The sequence below is a fragment of the Pogona vitticeps genome, chromosome 3 (assembly GCF_051106095.1).
Source record: "Pogona vitticeps strain Pit_001003342236 chromosome 3, PviZW2.1, whole genome shotgun sequence".
Classification (NCBI taxonomy): Eukaryota; Metazoa; Chordata; class Lepidosauria; order Squamata; family Agamidae; genus Pogona; species Pogona vitticeps.
In genome coordinates, this window is record NC_135785.1 from 1,139,528 (window position 1) to 1,155,972 (window position 16,445).

The following is a 16,445-nucleotide window of genomic DNA, read 5'->3' on the forward strand; positions in this document are numbered from 1 at the left end:
TGCTCTCAAGTGGGCTGTCCCCGAGCCTGTTGGTCCACTTCAAGGCCTGTGATTTTGCACCTGAATGGTTATTGATCTGGACTCGGGCCCCAGGCAGTCCTGCAAAGGGAGGACTGGCTTCCTTGGAAGGGAATATGTGGCCACTCTGTTCTCCTGTCTTGCCATCATCTGCAATTTTGTAGGATCAGTTCTTGGCATTGGGGGAACATGTCTAGACTCGTCTTTTTCACCCACATATAGTTTCTTTGTACAGTCTCTGACTTCTCTCCCTTGGCTTGTACCTCACTAGCAGCTGAGTAGAGCTGTTAGGATCCTTTAGACCTCACTGCTTTTTTAGAGTCCCCATGAGTTGGAGGTGACTTGAGGGCTCACAACAATAACAGCATCACATTTTCCCAAGATTGATTGGTTGGTTGGTTGGTTGAACTTCTGTTCTGCTCAGCTAGTGGTGTGTCATTACACTGGGTTGCTTACAGCAGAAATAAATGAAGCTAAACAATAAACATAAATTAAAGCAGCAGTCAAAGGAGAAATTCTCCCTAAAGCCAAGTATATCTAAAGTTCAACACCCACGATGGCTTTATAAATAATAGACATAGGGCCATCAGGTGTTTAGATCATAACTTAAATTACCAAGGGGTAAGGTTTTCAAAGGCCTGAGTGAAAAGCCATAGTTTAATTTGCTTTCTAAAGCGGGGGGGGGGGGGCTGATGGACCTCCACCAGAAGGGAGTTTCCCCCAACACTTTAGGATTCAAAGTAAAAATCTAAGAGCCAAGTACTGCCAAGGTCCACCATTAAAATCAACTGCCTGCTGACCATAGCGAGTGGGGCTAACCTTGAAACTGTTGGGTACCATCAGAAGGCAGTCTGAGTGGTGGGCTAGCTTTGGAGCCAACCCCCCCATTGCCTTCTCGGGGGGGGGGAAGAAAGATTTTTTTTGAGAACCGAGGTCAGCACCACTTGAATGGGAGAAGGATTCCATAATATGGGGTTTTCAGATTCTTTTGCAGAAGTTCCAGAGGTGATTATGCACACTAGATAGACTCTTGATCAAGGCCACGAAATGAGCAAGGTGGAGAGAAATAAGAAGCTTGGCACTCATTGAGACGGCCCGTGTTGCAAGCATTATCAGGAACAAAATACAGACTTTTGCGAGACTGCACGCACCGTGGAGGCTTCATGATCCCTCTTGGATTTCTAGTGTGTGAGAGATTTACTCATCGATATGTTGACAATAGTCTACAAGTGTTTTGTGCAATTGACTATACAGTATATTGCAAGGTGGTGGGGTTGTAAACAATTACATTAGTCTTGTTAGACACATCTAATGCATTTATTTATTTATTTATTTATTTAATTTATATCCCGCCTATCTGGTCGGTTAAGACCACTCTAGGAGGTTTACAGCATAAAAATACACAATAAGTATATGTAAAAAAGGTTTGTACATAATAGGACACATTTCAACAAGATGGGGCAAACAGTGGGGAGAGGAGGAAAAGAAAACATCAGGAATTGACTGGAGGGAAGGCCTGCCGAAACATCCAAGTTTTTAATTGATTTTTAAAGATACCCAGTGAGGGAGCCATGCGAATCTCAGGAGGTAGGTTGTTCCAGAGGCGAGGAGCCACCGCCGAGAAGGCCCGGTTTCTTGTCTTTTCCTTCCGGGCCTCCCTCGGCGTTAGGCTCCTCAGCTTCACCTCCTGGCTCGTGCGAGTGACACGGGTAGATCTTGGTGGTAGAAGGCGTTCCGCCAAGTATCGAGGCCCTAAACCGTTTAGGGCTTTGTACGTAAGCGTCAACACTTTGAAGTCGATGCAGAATCTGATGGGCAGCCAATGCAATGCGGCCAGAGTGGGTGAGATGTGTTGGAATTTTTTCACCCCACTGAGGAGTCTGGCCGCCGCATTCTGCACCACCTGAAGTTTCCGCAACAGCCTCAAAGGCAGCCTCACATAGAGCACATTTATTGTATGGAGTGTTACGTTATTGTATATACGGCTAAGCACAATATACAGAGTTTTTTCAGTAGCAGTAGTTTCATTCCATACTCCCTAATTGTTAAATTACTTCCTAAAAATGGCTGAACACAGCCACTTTTTGGCTCTGTGCAACCCGAGACTTTTTTTGAGCAGGGGGGAGTAGAGAAATCCATTATACTTTGAGGAGCAACAAATAAGTGTGGTGTGTTATTTTCTTGTTGTTTTGCTTTGTTGAGAATGTTATTTTAAAGAGTGATGTGGGTACCCTTCTATTTTTCAGCCTTCAGGAAATACTTCAGTCACATATGTATATATATATTTGATTAAAATACTTCCAAACTGTAGAGCAACATTCTCTGCTGAGCCTCAGAGACGGGAGAAAAGGTCGGCCTCATCTCCCCTTCTGAAACAAGGAAGGCAACACTCTTTTCCTCCCACACGTGACCCCCTCGGCTTCATGGCTGGCAGTCACCGTGTCTATCATCTTTCAGCCTTGGTGCTGTTAATTATTTAGTGTCTGCTCCATTCCACGGCTTTCAGTACGGTTTGCTTTCATTGTAGATTTACGATTTAATTGTGTGGCTCGGGGTTATTTTCCTGCCCTGTTCTGCCTCCCTTTAATGAAAGAGTGGGCTGTAAACAAATTAATAATAATTGCTCCAAAGGGAAAATGGTGAATTGGTGCCGAATAGCCTGCAGGCGAGCGCTCGGGGAAAGGTGGGATGGAGAACCGGGTTTCTTCAGAGATGAGGCAGGGGCCTGCAATTGAGCTTTCTGTGGCTCTCCCCCTCCACTGGCCGCCACCACCAGCAAGAGCGCGAGGGGCAGCCTCTCTCCGATGTGGAGATGGAGCCACAAAACAGGCTCATGCTTAATCTCCGCAGGGCTGCATGGAAATGGCGAACATTGCAGAAATCCCTGATTAATGGGGAGTTACCATGATAATGCTTGCTTCCGATCCCATCTTGGAGTGAATTACGGCTGATTCCCTTATTAATCACTAAAGCCTCATGATCCATATATGCAGAGGAATGTGAGGAATGGGCCCTGCTACACACAACACACACACACACACACACACACACACACACCCCTTTGGGCCAGAGATTGCTGGCCAATGCTACCTGTGCAATGGTGTGCAGGAGTATCGTGTTGTGTGTGGTCTTATATGTGCCAGGCCCATTGTGTGGATCTCAGGATCAACAAGCAGTTTGGAATGGCAGATCACCCTGATAAGGGTGATGGAGCCCTGCTCTTTATGGATCACCAAGTGGACCCACTCTTCCCCGGTCTTTCTAGGTCTAAACGGCTTCTCAGCCCTCACCAAGGGCTGCACAGGGCTGCCTGTTGCCTTAGGAAACACAGCTGGGCTTTGCACTCCCCACCTTTACCGGGTGCTCCAGGTCTCTTGCCAGCTGCCTTATTTCTGTCCAGCGCTGGCCACAGGGACCGGGGGGGGGGGGGGGGAAGCGCCCTTCCGGGCATAAAAAGGAGGCAGGAGCTGTCCAGGGTCCTGAGCAAAGAGGTCTTCTTGGTTTTCTTCTTTGAAATCCTTTCCACCTGACAGCTCCCCCCCCCCAGGGAACTGGAGTTGGCCCTCAGGCGAAGCAGCCTTGACCACCCATCCATGGACCCCCATCATCATCAAGGGACCTCCTAAAGGCAAAGTGGAAACTCTACCACAGAGTGTTTAGGCTGGGGGGTGGTGGGGTGGTTAGGTTTCCACTTGGGGGCTTCAGGCAGGCAGAGGGGGGGTTCCTGTTGTGGGGTCTCAGGGGACCAAGAAAATGCAAGAGGGTGGAAAGTGGGGAACTGCAGTCCTTGCTGCCTCCCAGAAGGCTCAGTGCTCAGCATCTGCGGTTCATGTTCACGCACAGATGAAGGAAGCAGGGGGACAGGGCAGAAAGCAGGGCGTGTTAACCCTGGAAAATCCTGTCCCAAGCCCTGTAGCCTTTTCTTTCAAATATTTCTGGCAAGAGCCGTGCAATGCCAAAACATGGCCTTCTTCCTCTTCCTCTTCTTCCTCTCCCTTCTTTTGTCAAGGGGTTAGAAAATGTGGGGCCTCCCGTTTCCTCCCTGGAGTCAGGAGGTGAAATAAGACTCCTCCACAAGTCATTTTGGAATACAGCACATCGTGCAAAAATGACAGCATGGGGCCCAAATGCAGCTCTTACCACCATTCACTCGTTGCGGTTCCTATTTGGGCTCTCCCGCGATCCAAGGGGGGAGGGCAAGAAACAGCCACTGGAAAAACAGCCACTGCAGCACCTCCTGTGGGTGAAAAACCATTGGGCAAATGTTTGAAAGCAACCCACGCTTCTTCCTTGGCCACCCCAGAAGGGCGAAAAGGGGGTACATGTCTGGCTTCAACAACACTGGGCTTAGGGGTGCCAGACACCCCACCCCCCTGTGTTGTTCAATATCTATGGATACCTCTTATGTAACTCCAAAGCATAAGCATTTGCCACTTTGTGGAGCCAAAGAGCAGCATAGTATGGACTGATATTTATTTCAGTCAATAGATTTCAATCAATCAATAGGCAATCAATCAATCAATTTGTTTGTTTATTTGCTTACTTTAGAAAAAAGCACATGTATAATCAAAACCGTGCTGCTCAGACCTCTGCAGATCAAGGAAGAAGGGACAGTATGATAGTAGATCCCTGTTATTCCTCCAGTCTGTCGCCCTTGTTCTTTTGGCCTCCGTTACTTAGCTGTCTTTCTGCTCTTTTGGGAGAAGGGTTCTGCATAACCCAGAAGGTTCCTCACATTGACAGGAGCGGGCCCTTCACGAAGCACACAGAGAAAGACCTTCTAGCATTATTCTAGCCCTCCCTTCCCATTCTAACTCCCCTGTGCTGTCTTTCTCCTGCGTTGCTTTTCTTGCCATATAATTAAAGAATTGCATCACAGCGGCCATTCCCTTGAACGGGTCCCATTTTCAATTTGTGCTTGGTTGCCAGCCCCCTAAGTTGACATGGGAAGGAGCCAGCCAATTCTCCGGCAAAGGCATCGTCGGAGACTTTGTTGCAGGGATGAGCAGATGGGGAGGTGGGATTCTAGGAGGGAACCAGCACCTCCCGTCACATGCTGAGGTTGCCAATTTGCATAGGCTCATTTGCAAAAACAAAACAAAACAACACACTTAAAAATCATCCCCTTTTTGGGGACAGAGCTAGCAAAGCTGCACTCTCTGCATTTTATTTTTCTTATGGTCTTGCTCAGCCTCGGAACAGAAGTCTTGCTGGATCTGTAATTGCTTTCTATTTAGCTAAGGGGAGAAACCCTTTTCTTTTTCCTTGGCAAGCGGCAATGTAGCTTTGTTGCCTTGTACCAAACAATAGCGGGCCATAGCTGGCCTTGAGTGCCTCCTGGCAGAAAAGCATCATTTACCTTTTAGGGATGAATAATGGATAGCATACAGAGAGGCTTGGAAATCTCCTTTCCTGCCGGACAAGACTGGACGGAGGGACACTTAGGATAGAGGGCAAGGATGGGACACCTTTCTTCCCAGCCCGAACAGGTTCTGGGGAACCTCAGGGCTTCCCCATTTATGCCCAACAGTGTTCTTCATCAAAGCTTCTTAACCTGTTGCCTCCGGGGACAATAACGAGGTTGAGGTGGAAGAGAGAGGGCAGGAGGTCTTTGTTGAGAGTAGTTTTGGTTTGGGGGCTGCTGTTAATTTATTGACATTATCAGATTAAAAAAAGCAGCACCAAAGGTTAAATAAAATGAAAGCAAAAATGTAGATGAAGTGTCCATTTAGCCTTCATTGAGACATTTTGGGACCACAGAGACAGAATCCGACTCGCTATGGTCAACAGACAGTTGTGCAGAATCCACACGAACCGAAACCTATATGAGGTAGGCCCCTTGTGATCCTGTCATTCTACAAGGCATGAACAACGGCCCCAAGTTTCAGCCACTTGCCAGTTGCCCATGTGCAATATACTTTATAATATAATAACCCTCTCAGAACTGGGGAGGTGGAACACATCTTTTTATGTAATGAAAACAGCTGGGACAAAAATTGGCCCCACAAATCTTTTGCATTTTGGCACTGGGATATTTTTCCCCCTTTCTTTTCATTTCAGGCAATGTAATATACTGGGACTTTTTTAAAAGATGCCATTTCCCAGCAAACTAAGATACTGAAAAAAAGAAATGGCCTATTTTGGTTTTCAGGCGGTTGCCCCTTGTGTGTGCTAAACTTAACGCAGGCCTCTGGAAACCCTCAATGTGTCATGAGTTGATGTCGCATCTGCTCATCTGCCTTGCATCACCCTTCTCCGTATGCATGCGAGAAAGCGAAAAGACAAATAGTTGTTGTAACTGTCGTGAAGACACCGCAGAAAGAAACACCGCCAGCCCACGTGCCCACTTCCTAGCAATTAATTGTATTCTCTTCTAGGGTAAAGCGAAGTTTGCTCTGGGAAAATTACTTGGTCTTTGAGAGAGGAATTGAATGGCCTTAATGCCATCGTTTTCATTGCGATTTGCCAGGCGTCCTTATGGCGCCGTGGTGTTGCATGAATATTAAGAGAGTATTGCAAAGGGGAGTAGAAGCACTTCAAGGTTTTGCACTGTTTCAGAAGCTCAGAACAAATTAAGAACTGCAATTTGAGGTGGATGCTTCCTGTGGCCCTTAAATTCCCTGAGTCTCAAAAGCCCTGTTGCAAACGTTGACTGGAAGAAATGGCCCACGGCATCTCTGCGCTTCCAAAGTCCAGCATTCAGATGGTCGTCTCCTTTGTAAACGTGTCTCCCTAAGAGGGCCTGCGATGCGCTCAGGGCCACTGTATTGGTCACACCTTCCCTGGCTGCTCAGGGCCCTGTCTCACTGGGTGCTGTGCAGGATTTGGCCACATTCTCTCCTGACATTCATGTCACTAAGAGAGTCGGATTAAAGGTAACAGATACCCTCCATTAGAACAGAAATCGTATTTATGTCACAAACGCAGGTGATCAGACAGACCTTCTGCAAAGGGAGATCTGCAGAGCAAACGGTGCCTGGTTCCCAAAGACCAGGTACCAAAACAAAGCCGTCTGTTTTGCAAATGAGGGGAAGTGGGACAAACTTACTGTGGGAGGAGAGGCTTTCTGTGTTTCATAGTGTGACAAACCCAGACCTACTGGGATATGTCACACAGTTACACTAAGCTGCCACCAACCATTCCCTTTAAGAAGTCACACAGACCAGGGATGGATTTTTAAACAATAAAAAGAATAAGGTTTATTTTAAATACACACAGGGAAAAATAAACAATCAGGTGAATAAGATAAAGTAACGTGGCTTAGTTTCACTCATACATACACACAGTTTGGTTCACACAGAACCTTAACTTAAAGCACAGACCCTGAACCTATCAGTTCTGGCTAACCAACAGACACCTGAACCTATCAGGTTGGTACTCTGACACACAGTAGTACCCTGTCTGACACACAGACTCCCACAACAGCTTCTTCTTCCCAGCTGCTGCTTCGTCACAACCCAGTGTCTCTCAGCGTCTCACAGTGTCTAATCTTCACCACACAGGCATCACATATTTATACAGTACAGCCCCTCCTCCTGATGTCCCGCCTTCCACTCCCCATAGGATGGAACTTTCCCTCCAAACCCATGACAGACAGGTAACATCAGTGCTGTATGTAACACCTCCCCTCTTTATAAGTTGTTTTGTAGGGGGAAAGCTAACGTGCTTTTCACCAAAAAACAACCTGAATAAAACATACAAAAACAGTTATACATACCATATACTTACTCATACTTACTTATACTTACATTCTAAGTTAAACATTTCAATTTAAGCATTTAAACATTTACCATATACATTACATCAATTTACCTTTATTCATACAAACCAAATTCAAAACCAGGTACATTTTAACTTTTTGTTCACCAAAATATATACATATAGTCCATGTTCTTTCGCCGTCTTCAATCTTCAGGTCTTCTTGATAAGGCGTCAGCAACACAGTTCACTGACCCTCTGACCACCTTCACTTCAAAGTCATAGTCCTGTAGGTTTAAAGCCCACCTCATAAGTTTGCTATTGTGGGTTTTCATTGTCTTTAACCATTGCAATGGTGAATGGTCAGTACACAGAATAAAATGTCTTCCCCAGATGTAAGGCTTGGCCTTCTGGATCGCGTAGACTATGGCCAAACACTCCTTCTCCACGGTTGCCAAATGTCTCTCACCTTTTTGAAGTTTCCTACTCAGGTAGGACACTGGATGCTGGTCACCATTCTCATCCTCCTGGCACAGAACTGCTCCTACCCCGCTGTTGGACGCATTGGTGTAGATGATGAACTCCCGGTCGAAGTCTGGAGCGCGCAGGACAGGATAGTTGATTAACGCCTCCTTCAACCTCTGGAACGCCGCCTCACAGTCGCTGGTCCACGGGATGCGGTCATCAGCCGTCTTCCTCGTCAGATCGGTCAGCGGAGCCGCAATCTCGCTAAACCTCGGGATGAACTTTCTGTAGTAGCCCACCAACCCAAGAAATGATTTGACCTTTTTCTTGGTGTTGGGTCTAGGCCAATCACGAACAGCTTCTATTTTGGCCTCCAGGGGTTTTATCACTCCTCCCCCTACCATGTGACCCAAGTATTTTATTTCTGGGCTACCCAGCTGACACTTGCTGGCCTTTACTGTTAGCCCTGCTGCACTTAACCTCTGCAGCACTAACTCCAGGTGTAACAGGTGATCTTCCCAGGTATTACTGAAGATCCCTATGTCGTCAATGTAGGCCACTGTAAAGTCACTGAGCCCTGCCAAGGTCTGGTCCATCAGCCTTTGGAATGTGGCTGGTGCATTTCTGAGACCAAAGCTCAGGACTCGAAACTCATACAGACCAAAAGGGCTGCAAAAGGCAGTCTTTTCTTGATCCCTGGGATCAATTCTTAATTGCCAATATCCCTTTACCAGGTCCAATGATGAAATGAACCGACAACCCCCTATGGTTTCAATCAGGTTGTCTAGCCTGGGCATTGGGTAGGCATCAGGAGTGGTTACACGGTTTAATTTCCTGTAATCAACACAAAACCTAATGCTCCCATCAGGCTTGTCCACAAGGACTATCGGAGAGGACCAAGGACTAGAAGAGGGGACGATTATGTTCTCCCTCAGCATCTCGTCCAGCTCCTTCCGCACCTTGTCCCTATAGGGTCCCGTTACTCGGTATGGGGATACTGCCTGCGGGGGTGCATCCCCTGTGTGGATCCGATGCATCACTCCCTTCACTATCCCCGGCTTGTTGGAAAACACCTGCTGATATTTACTAAGCAGCATTTTTAGTTCTTGCTGCTGGTCTTGGGTGAGTGCAGGACTGATCTTTACCTCCTCTGGGTTGTATTTTACTTCCCCTCTACCCTCCCAGAAGGGTAATTCAGCTTCCTCACTCTCAGCTGCTTTTATCGCGAATAAAACCCTCTGTTCCCCTCTGTAGTAGGGTTTTAGGGCATTCACATGAACCACCCTCCTTGCTTGGTTCTCCTCCTGCTCTATTAGGTAGTTCAGGTCTGACATCTTGGAAATGACCCTATATGGTCCTGCCCATTTGAGCTGCAGCTTATTCTCTCTGCAGGGCCTAAGCCAAAGCACTTCCTCCCCTGGGTCAAAGTGCCTCTCTCTAGCTTTGCGGTCATACCATGTTTTCTGTCTGACCTTCTGAGCTTGCAGGTTTTCTGCTGCCAGCTCTAGATTTCTCCTTAGGTCATTCATCAAGGTGTCTATGTAAGTCACAACGTCTTGTGGGTCATCCTGGGTGATCTGCTCCCAATCTTGCTTGATCAAATCAAGGGGCCCTTTCACCCTTAAGTGTGCAGCAAACATGTCAGAGTGACCCCTTTGTAAGATCATGGGGCGATACTTTTCAGGTACCACCAGCTGACTTCTGATCCCATCTCCCCCTTTTGAGATATTCCTCAGGGTTTCTCTATATAAAATCCCCTTTTCCTCCAGAAATCTCACTGGGGTTTCAGGTGTTAGCTGGGCGTCAGTCACCTGTTCAAAACACTTTTGGAGAGTGGCGTCTGCCTTTTGCTCCTGTCCAAATCTGCTGTCTGTGGTTAAGGTTTCCACCACAGCTTCTGAACTCCCCTCTGCTTCCGTCTCTGGCTCATCATTACCCCCCTGAACTGTCCCTGTGGTGGCTTGTGAGCGTGTAATCACTAGCACCCGTTTCACATGTTCAGCCAGGTCATTTCCCACGAGCACGGCTGCTGGCAGAGTCGATGAAATCGCTAGCCGCCAAGCTCCCCTCCAGCCTTGAAAGTTGACAGGTACCTCTGCTACTGGCAGAGAGATTACCTGCCCCTCAATCCCTGCCACCTTCATGCTCTCATTTGGGATTATAAACTCCCGAGGAATAATATCTTGATGGCACAGGGTTACCTGGGAACAAGTGTCCCGCAGCCCCCTATACTGACGGTCAAGTATTCCTACGTCCACCCCTGCTGTCTCAAACAACTGAGAATCTGTTTTCACCAGCAAGCAGCGCTTTACTTCTATAAGAGGACCATTTTCCTCAGCCTGATCAGCAGAGGTAGCTGTTCCAGACTGAGTAGTCATGGCAACAGGCTCCCTCAGTGACACTGAGCTTTGCTCTTTCTGGACACAGAACACAGCTTTTGGCTTGGTCCCACTAGAATTCTGAGGCACCATTCCTTTTAGCTGCTTTAATTTCTCACACTCTGAGATTAGATGACCCTTTCCCTGACAGAAATAGCATTTTCTGGTGTATTTTGATTCTCTCTCATCTTGTTTTGGTTTTCCCTCCAAAATCTGAGGTCTTGGTTTCATGTCTGAGGGCTTCCCTTCACCATGGGCCCCTCCCCCTTGCTGGCTTTTCCCTGGTCCCTGAGAGTACTTGCTGTAGGTTTCTTTGGGTTTACCTACAGATTTCCCCTCACCCAAGGGCTTTCTTATTTGGGAAATAAAATCTGCGATCTCAGCGGCTGCTGCCACAGATTTCGGTTTCCTTTCCCTCACCTGGAATTTCAATTCCCCATGCAGGACTGAATAGAACTGTTCCAGTGCTATCAAGTCTTTAAGCTGCTCATAGGTCTCTGTTCCCTCCTGAGATAGCCATTTCTCAAGCAGCCTCACCAATTGGGCCCCCACTTGGGTAAAAGTCTGCTCTGGCTTCTTGGTTAGGGACCTGAATCTTTGTCTCAGCTGCTCTGCATTTATCCCATGTCTGGCAAACACCAGTTTTTTAAACTCTGCAAAATCTTTCATCAGTTCCTCAGGCATCTCGGCATAAACCTCAGCCAGGCTACCACTGATTAAAGATCGCATGATGGTCATCTTCTCAGTTTCCCTCACTGAGAAGTCCACAAACGCTCTTTCCACTAGGGAAAAGAACACCTCAGGACAATCTCCCTTGTGGTACACAGGGAATTTCTTCAGGTCAGCTTTAGACAGTTGGCCTCCCTCAGAATCCCTATTATTATTATTGTTCTGGTTCATCATTTCCAGTTTTCTTAATTCATACGCCATCCTTTCTTTTTCCAGAGCAATTTTCTCTCTCTCCATTCTTTCTTCCCTCTCCATTCTCTCTCTCTCTATTTCAAATTGCCTCTGCCTTTCCCTTTCCCTTTCCTCCACTTCAAATTGCCTCATCCTCAGTTCATGCTGTTGGGCTATGAGCAATTTTCTAAGTTCTGGGTTCTGCTCTCCTGTGCTGTCACCCTGCACTGAGCCAAATTCATCTTCAGAACCTTGGTCAATCTGGGGGTCTTTCACTTCACTCATTTCGGCCATCTGGCTTCGAGTCAAGGGCATAATCCCCCCTCAGAACAGGCTGCTTTAAAAAGTCAAGCCTCAAAATAAAACGACCACTTTTTTCCTTTTGCCTCAGAACCAGCTTTCCCTAGAGATTGCTGCTGTTCTTCAGCACTACTTGCAACAGTATCGAGTCAGAGCCTACCCCCCCTCTGCTGGGCCTCTCAGCTGGCAAGCTAGCTCACTGTTACTATGCAGTTTTGCCTCAGCTTTTTCCCGCCAAAACTAGGCTGCCTCAGAGCACCTTAATCTAAGTCTCCCCAGTTGGCACGTTCTTCTACTAGCGCACCTCCCCGTGAGGTACACCTAGAAGATTACCTACGCGCCTCAGACTGTCCCTGACTAGACCCCCCTTGCTCTGGGCACACTTGCCAAGGCTTTGCTGGACCACTGGACAACTGGACCAGTCGTATCCCACACGCTGGACACCAATCAATGTGACAAACCCAGACCTACTGGGATATGTCACACAGTTACACTAAGCTGCCACCAACCATTCCCTTTAAGAAGTCACACAGACCAGGGATGGATTTTTAAACAATAAAAAGAATAAGGTTTATTTTAAATACACACAGGGAAAAATAAACAATCAGGTGAATAAGATAAAGTAACGTGGCTTAGTTTCACTCATACATACACACAGTTTGGTTCACACAGAACCTTAACTTAAAGCACAGACCCTGAACCTATCAGTTCTGGCTAACCAACAGACACCTGAACCTATCAGGTTGGTACTCTGACACACAGTAGTACCCTGTCTGACACACAGACTCCCACAACAGCTTCTTCTTCCCAGCTGCTGCTTCGTCACAACCCAGTGTCTCTCAGCGTCTCACAGTGTCTAATCTTCACCACACAGGCATCACATATTTATACAGTACAGCCCCTCCTCCTGATGTCCCGCCTTCCACTCCCCATAGGATGGAACTTTCCCTCCAAACCCATGACAGACAGGTAACATCAGTGCTGTATGTAACACATAGTTTTTAATTTTTGGTTAAATTCTTCCAGTTTCACAGCAGAAGTGCAGAGATTCACAGAGAGGAAGAGATTCTAAGTTCTCCAGACTAGTCTCATCAACTGGCACCTACAGGGCCAGTAACCCATCCTGAGACATTAACAGGAGAAAAGAATAAAAGATTTTATTACTTAGGATTGAACAGACCCAACAGCAAACTGATAAACGCCACTGCTTTCATCAACAAACTTCAGCAGAGTCACAAGAGGGAAAAGAGACACAGAGCAGAGAGGCGGGGCTTCCTTTGAATTCAGAGACAGGAGGGAAACAGTTGGTCAGTACTGGATAGATTGACAGTCATCCCAGCCCGGAAAGGTCCCTCCCAGCTAAATCTACTAAAGGCCGCATGTGAGGTTGCCAAAGCTCCAACATTCTGCAGTTAAGGAATTTCCTCTTCCAGTGTTGAATAAGAAGGAAAGACCAATAAGAGTGTTCTAGATCAGATCAAGGCTGAATTCCCCCTAGAAGCTAAAATGATTAAATTTAGGCTGTCTTACTCTGGGCACAACACGAGGAGGCAAGACTCCCTAGAAAAAACAAAAATGCTGGGGAATGTGGAGGGTAGTAGAAAAAGAGGAAAACCCAATACGAGATGGATCGGCTCCCTCAAGGAAGCCACAGGCTTGCGCTTGCAAGAGCTGAGCTGGGCTGTAGAGGAAAGGACATTTTGGAGATTGGTCATTCACAAGATCAGGAACAGTCTGGCTGTGCATAAGAACCATGACTGGTGGGTTATCTGTAATGCTCCGCAATGCCTGGGGTGGGGCTCTCCGAGGCTACGTGCAAGGGAGGGGGCGAGGGGGGGCTCCCCTTCTGCAGCCAGGCCTCTGAGCTGCAACAACTAGAATAAGGAAGGGGGTCTGCTTGTGCCTTCTCTCTAGCCAGCGTTGTGGGCCCGATCCTTCCTGCTTTTAGTGCCTGGAGAGGAGACAGGAGCAGCTCCCCTTCTTGCTTCTGGGCTTTTTCTGCCCGGGACTGGAAGCGTTGGTGTCCGGAGGTGTGGGGAAGCCCAGTTCCTCTCTCCCTGTTCTTATACAGCTCCCGCTGAAGGGCCAGGGAGAGGCTCTGCACGGCTTTTCCTCCAGACTAAGAGCGGACAGGTTTTCATTTTCCTTTTTTCGTTCAGCTGTCGTCTCCCTGCAAGAGCTGTGGAGGAAACCAACCTAGTCTGGTGCAGAAGGAAAACAAAGGACCAAAGGCGCACCGTGTCTGGCTTTCCAGCCATGGCCCCATTTCCCCATAGCCATTGGCCGTCCTTGCCGACCTTCTCTTGTATGCGTTCCTTCTCCGAAACGTCACTGAGATGCCGTCTAGGGGATTCTGGCCGTTGTAGTCCCAAACAGAGAAACAGTCCTGAACTTTGGCCCAGGACAATCAGATGCAGCAACTTTCTTGCTCCTGGCCAATGAGTGTATTGGAGAAGGATCCAGCCCCACAGTGAGAAGAATCAGCTGCTTTTTCCAGTGGTTGCTGGCCGGCTGCCTCTGGGCAACCCCAAATCATGGCTGGCACCCAATAGCCCTCTCCTCCTCCTCCATGCCCTGCATGAACGGGCATTCCAAGATGCCCGGCCTCCCTTTCACTTCTCTTACCCGGTGGCTGAATTTTCTGATGTGTCATGTACGTTGTAATCCCCTTTTGCCCTGAAAACCAGGCAAAGGAGCTGTGCCGTTGAGCGAAAACCACAAATCTGTGTGAAGAAGCCCTTGGTTTTCTCTGCCTCAGTCTGCTCTGGGGCAGTTTCCTCAGGTGACACCCCCTCTAGGCTGAGTGGTTAGGATTCTCCAGAATGGGACTGGTTGCCACTGGAAGGAAGGGCACCCCCACCCCACCCCACCATCAAGCCAGGGCAAACCGGCCAGTCTTGCAGGTCTGAGCGAGTCCCCCACGCAGGGGATCCCTTCCTTCCTTCCTTCCTTCCTTCCTTCCTTCCTTCCTTCCTTCCTTCCTTCCTTCCTTCCTTCCTTCCTTCCTTCCTTCCTTCCTTCCTTCCTTCCTTCCTTCCTTCCTTCCTTCCTTCCTTCCTTCCTCCGCCAACCCAGCCCAACGGTTGGAGTGTCCCAAGAGAGGGCGGGAAAGGCCATTTCCTTTGCTGGGGAGGGAGACAGGGTGAACGGCAGCGGACAACCCGGGCATTCTGGGGGCGCTCTCCTTCAGAGAGGGGGTGGCTGGCAAGGGAACTTTGGGCTCTCTCCATCTGAGATGTTCCTCTCCCGTGTGTCCCCCTCCCCCTGTCTCTAAGGTAGGCAAAATTCTTGCTCAAAAAAGCTGGCTCCTCGTTTGTAAGCTCCCCACGGATCCAACATTTGTGTCTGATTTTTTTAGGCAAAGAAACTGACCCTTTGGTTCATTCCGTCTAGGTAAGCATTTTTCTCCATCCCAAAAATGGTCTCTCAGCAGCTTCCACAGGAGAGAAGACGGATGCCTAGCCAGGCGACGGCGTCTGGTGGGAGTTAATTGGCTTTCTGCCGGGAGGTTTCACGGGGGGAGGGGTCTTAGCACCACAAAGTGTGGCCCAGCATCGAACAGGAGAGGGGATCGAGGTAAAGCATTAGTTGGCGATGCAAAGTGTTGATTTTTCCCGGGTGCCTTCAGGACCCTACAGTTCCTTGCTAAGAAAAGGGATTTGGAGAGGAGAAGAAAAACAGGGCGGTTTCCTGCTCTGTCCAGATGCCCTTCTTTGTTGCTGTGTTCTGGGCAAGGCTGTCCAGGGTCTCTCTCTACTTCCCACAGCATCCCTGCCCCCCTTCGGTCTCTGTGTCTTTTTCCAGGTTATGTTCGGAAGGGTCTTGCCTCCCTCAGGTGGCCCAGGCTTCCCCTTCCTCCTGTCCACGGACCTCCACGAAATACCAATACACGTGGCTGTCCCGGCTGCCTAGGAAAGGCACACCTTTGGCCAGGCAGAGCGCATTCTCCCTGTGGCCTCTGCAATGGGATACTTCCAACAGCAGGTCTTCTGCCCTGTTCAAAGTGTCCGTGAGGAGTGTTGAAGGATGAAAACTGAGGTGTCCCGTGACATGGAGCCTAGGAGGTGTGGAGAAGGGGCTAGGAAGGCCAGGGGGTGCTGTAGCAGTTTTGCCACTCAGTTGGTTCACCCAAGGGAAGAGTTGACCTCGTCCCCCATTTCCCCTTCGGGTTTCCCCAGGACCCAGGTGGCTGCTGGCTGAAGCCCGTTGCAACTGCCAGGCTCTCCAGACTCTCCAGGTGAGGGGACAGGGTGTGGACATCTCAGAATGAACAAAGCCGGACGAGGAGAGAGTTTGGCGTGGGTGTTTGTGCATGCATGCACCGTGCTTTTAAACCGTCCTCACCCATTCATTCACTGTTGGTGCCAGAGCCTCTCGGGCAAATGTGCTTGTATGATTGTTGGATCTGTTCTGTGTTGGCACATGACGATGCTAAGAGGAAGGGGAGGGCGCTGGAGAGAGAGAGACACCCAGGGGGCCCATGCAGGTGGCAGCATGAGCCTTTCATGCCACTCAGAGCAAGGTGGGGACTTGAGAGCCACCCTTGTCCCTACAGGGAGCAGCTCGCTTTGATCCAAGGCAGGGAGAGATTCCCCCGGGGAATGGGCGGCCCCTTGTCTAGAGTAAGGGAGAAAGGGTGGACTGGAAACCTAATATCCCAAGCTGCTTCTATTAGGTTGCAACGTC

The 16,445-nt window shown here is 48.6% G+C and overlaps 1 protein-coding gene across 1 annotated transcript in view; it reads left to right on the top strand.

The window, feature by feature from the left end:
- FGF12 (fibroblast growth factor 12) overlaps positions 1 to 16,445 on the top strand; it is a 216,904-nt gene that overhangs the window by 13,152 nt on the left and 187,307 nt on the right. The window lies entirely within an intron of this gene.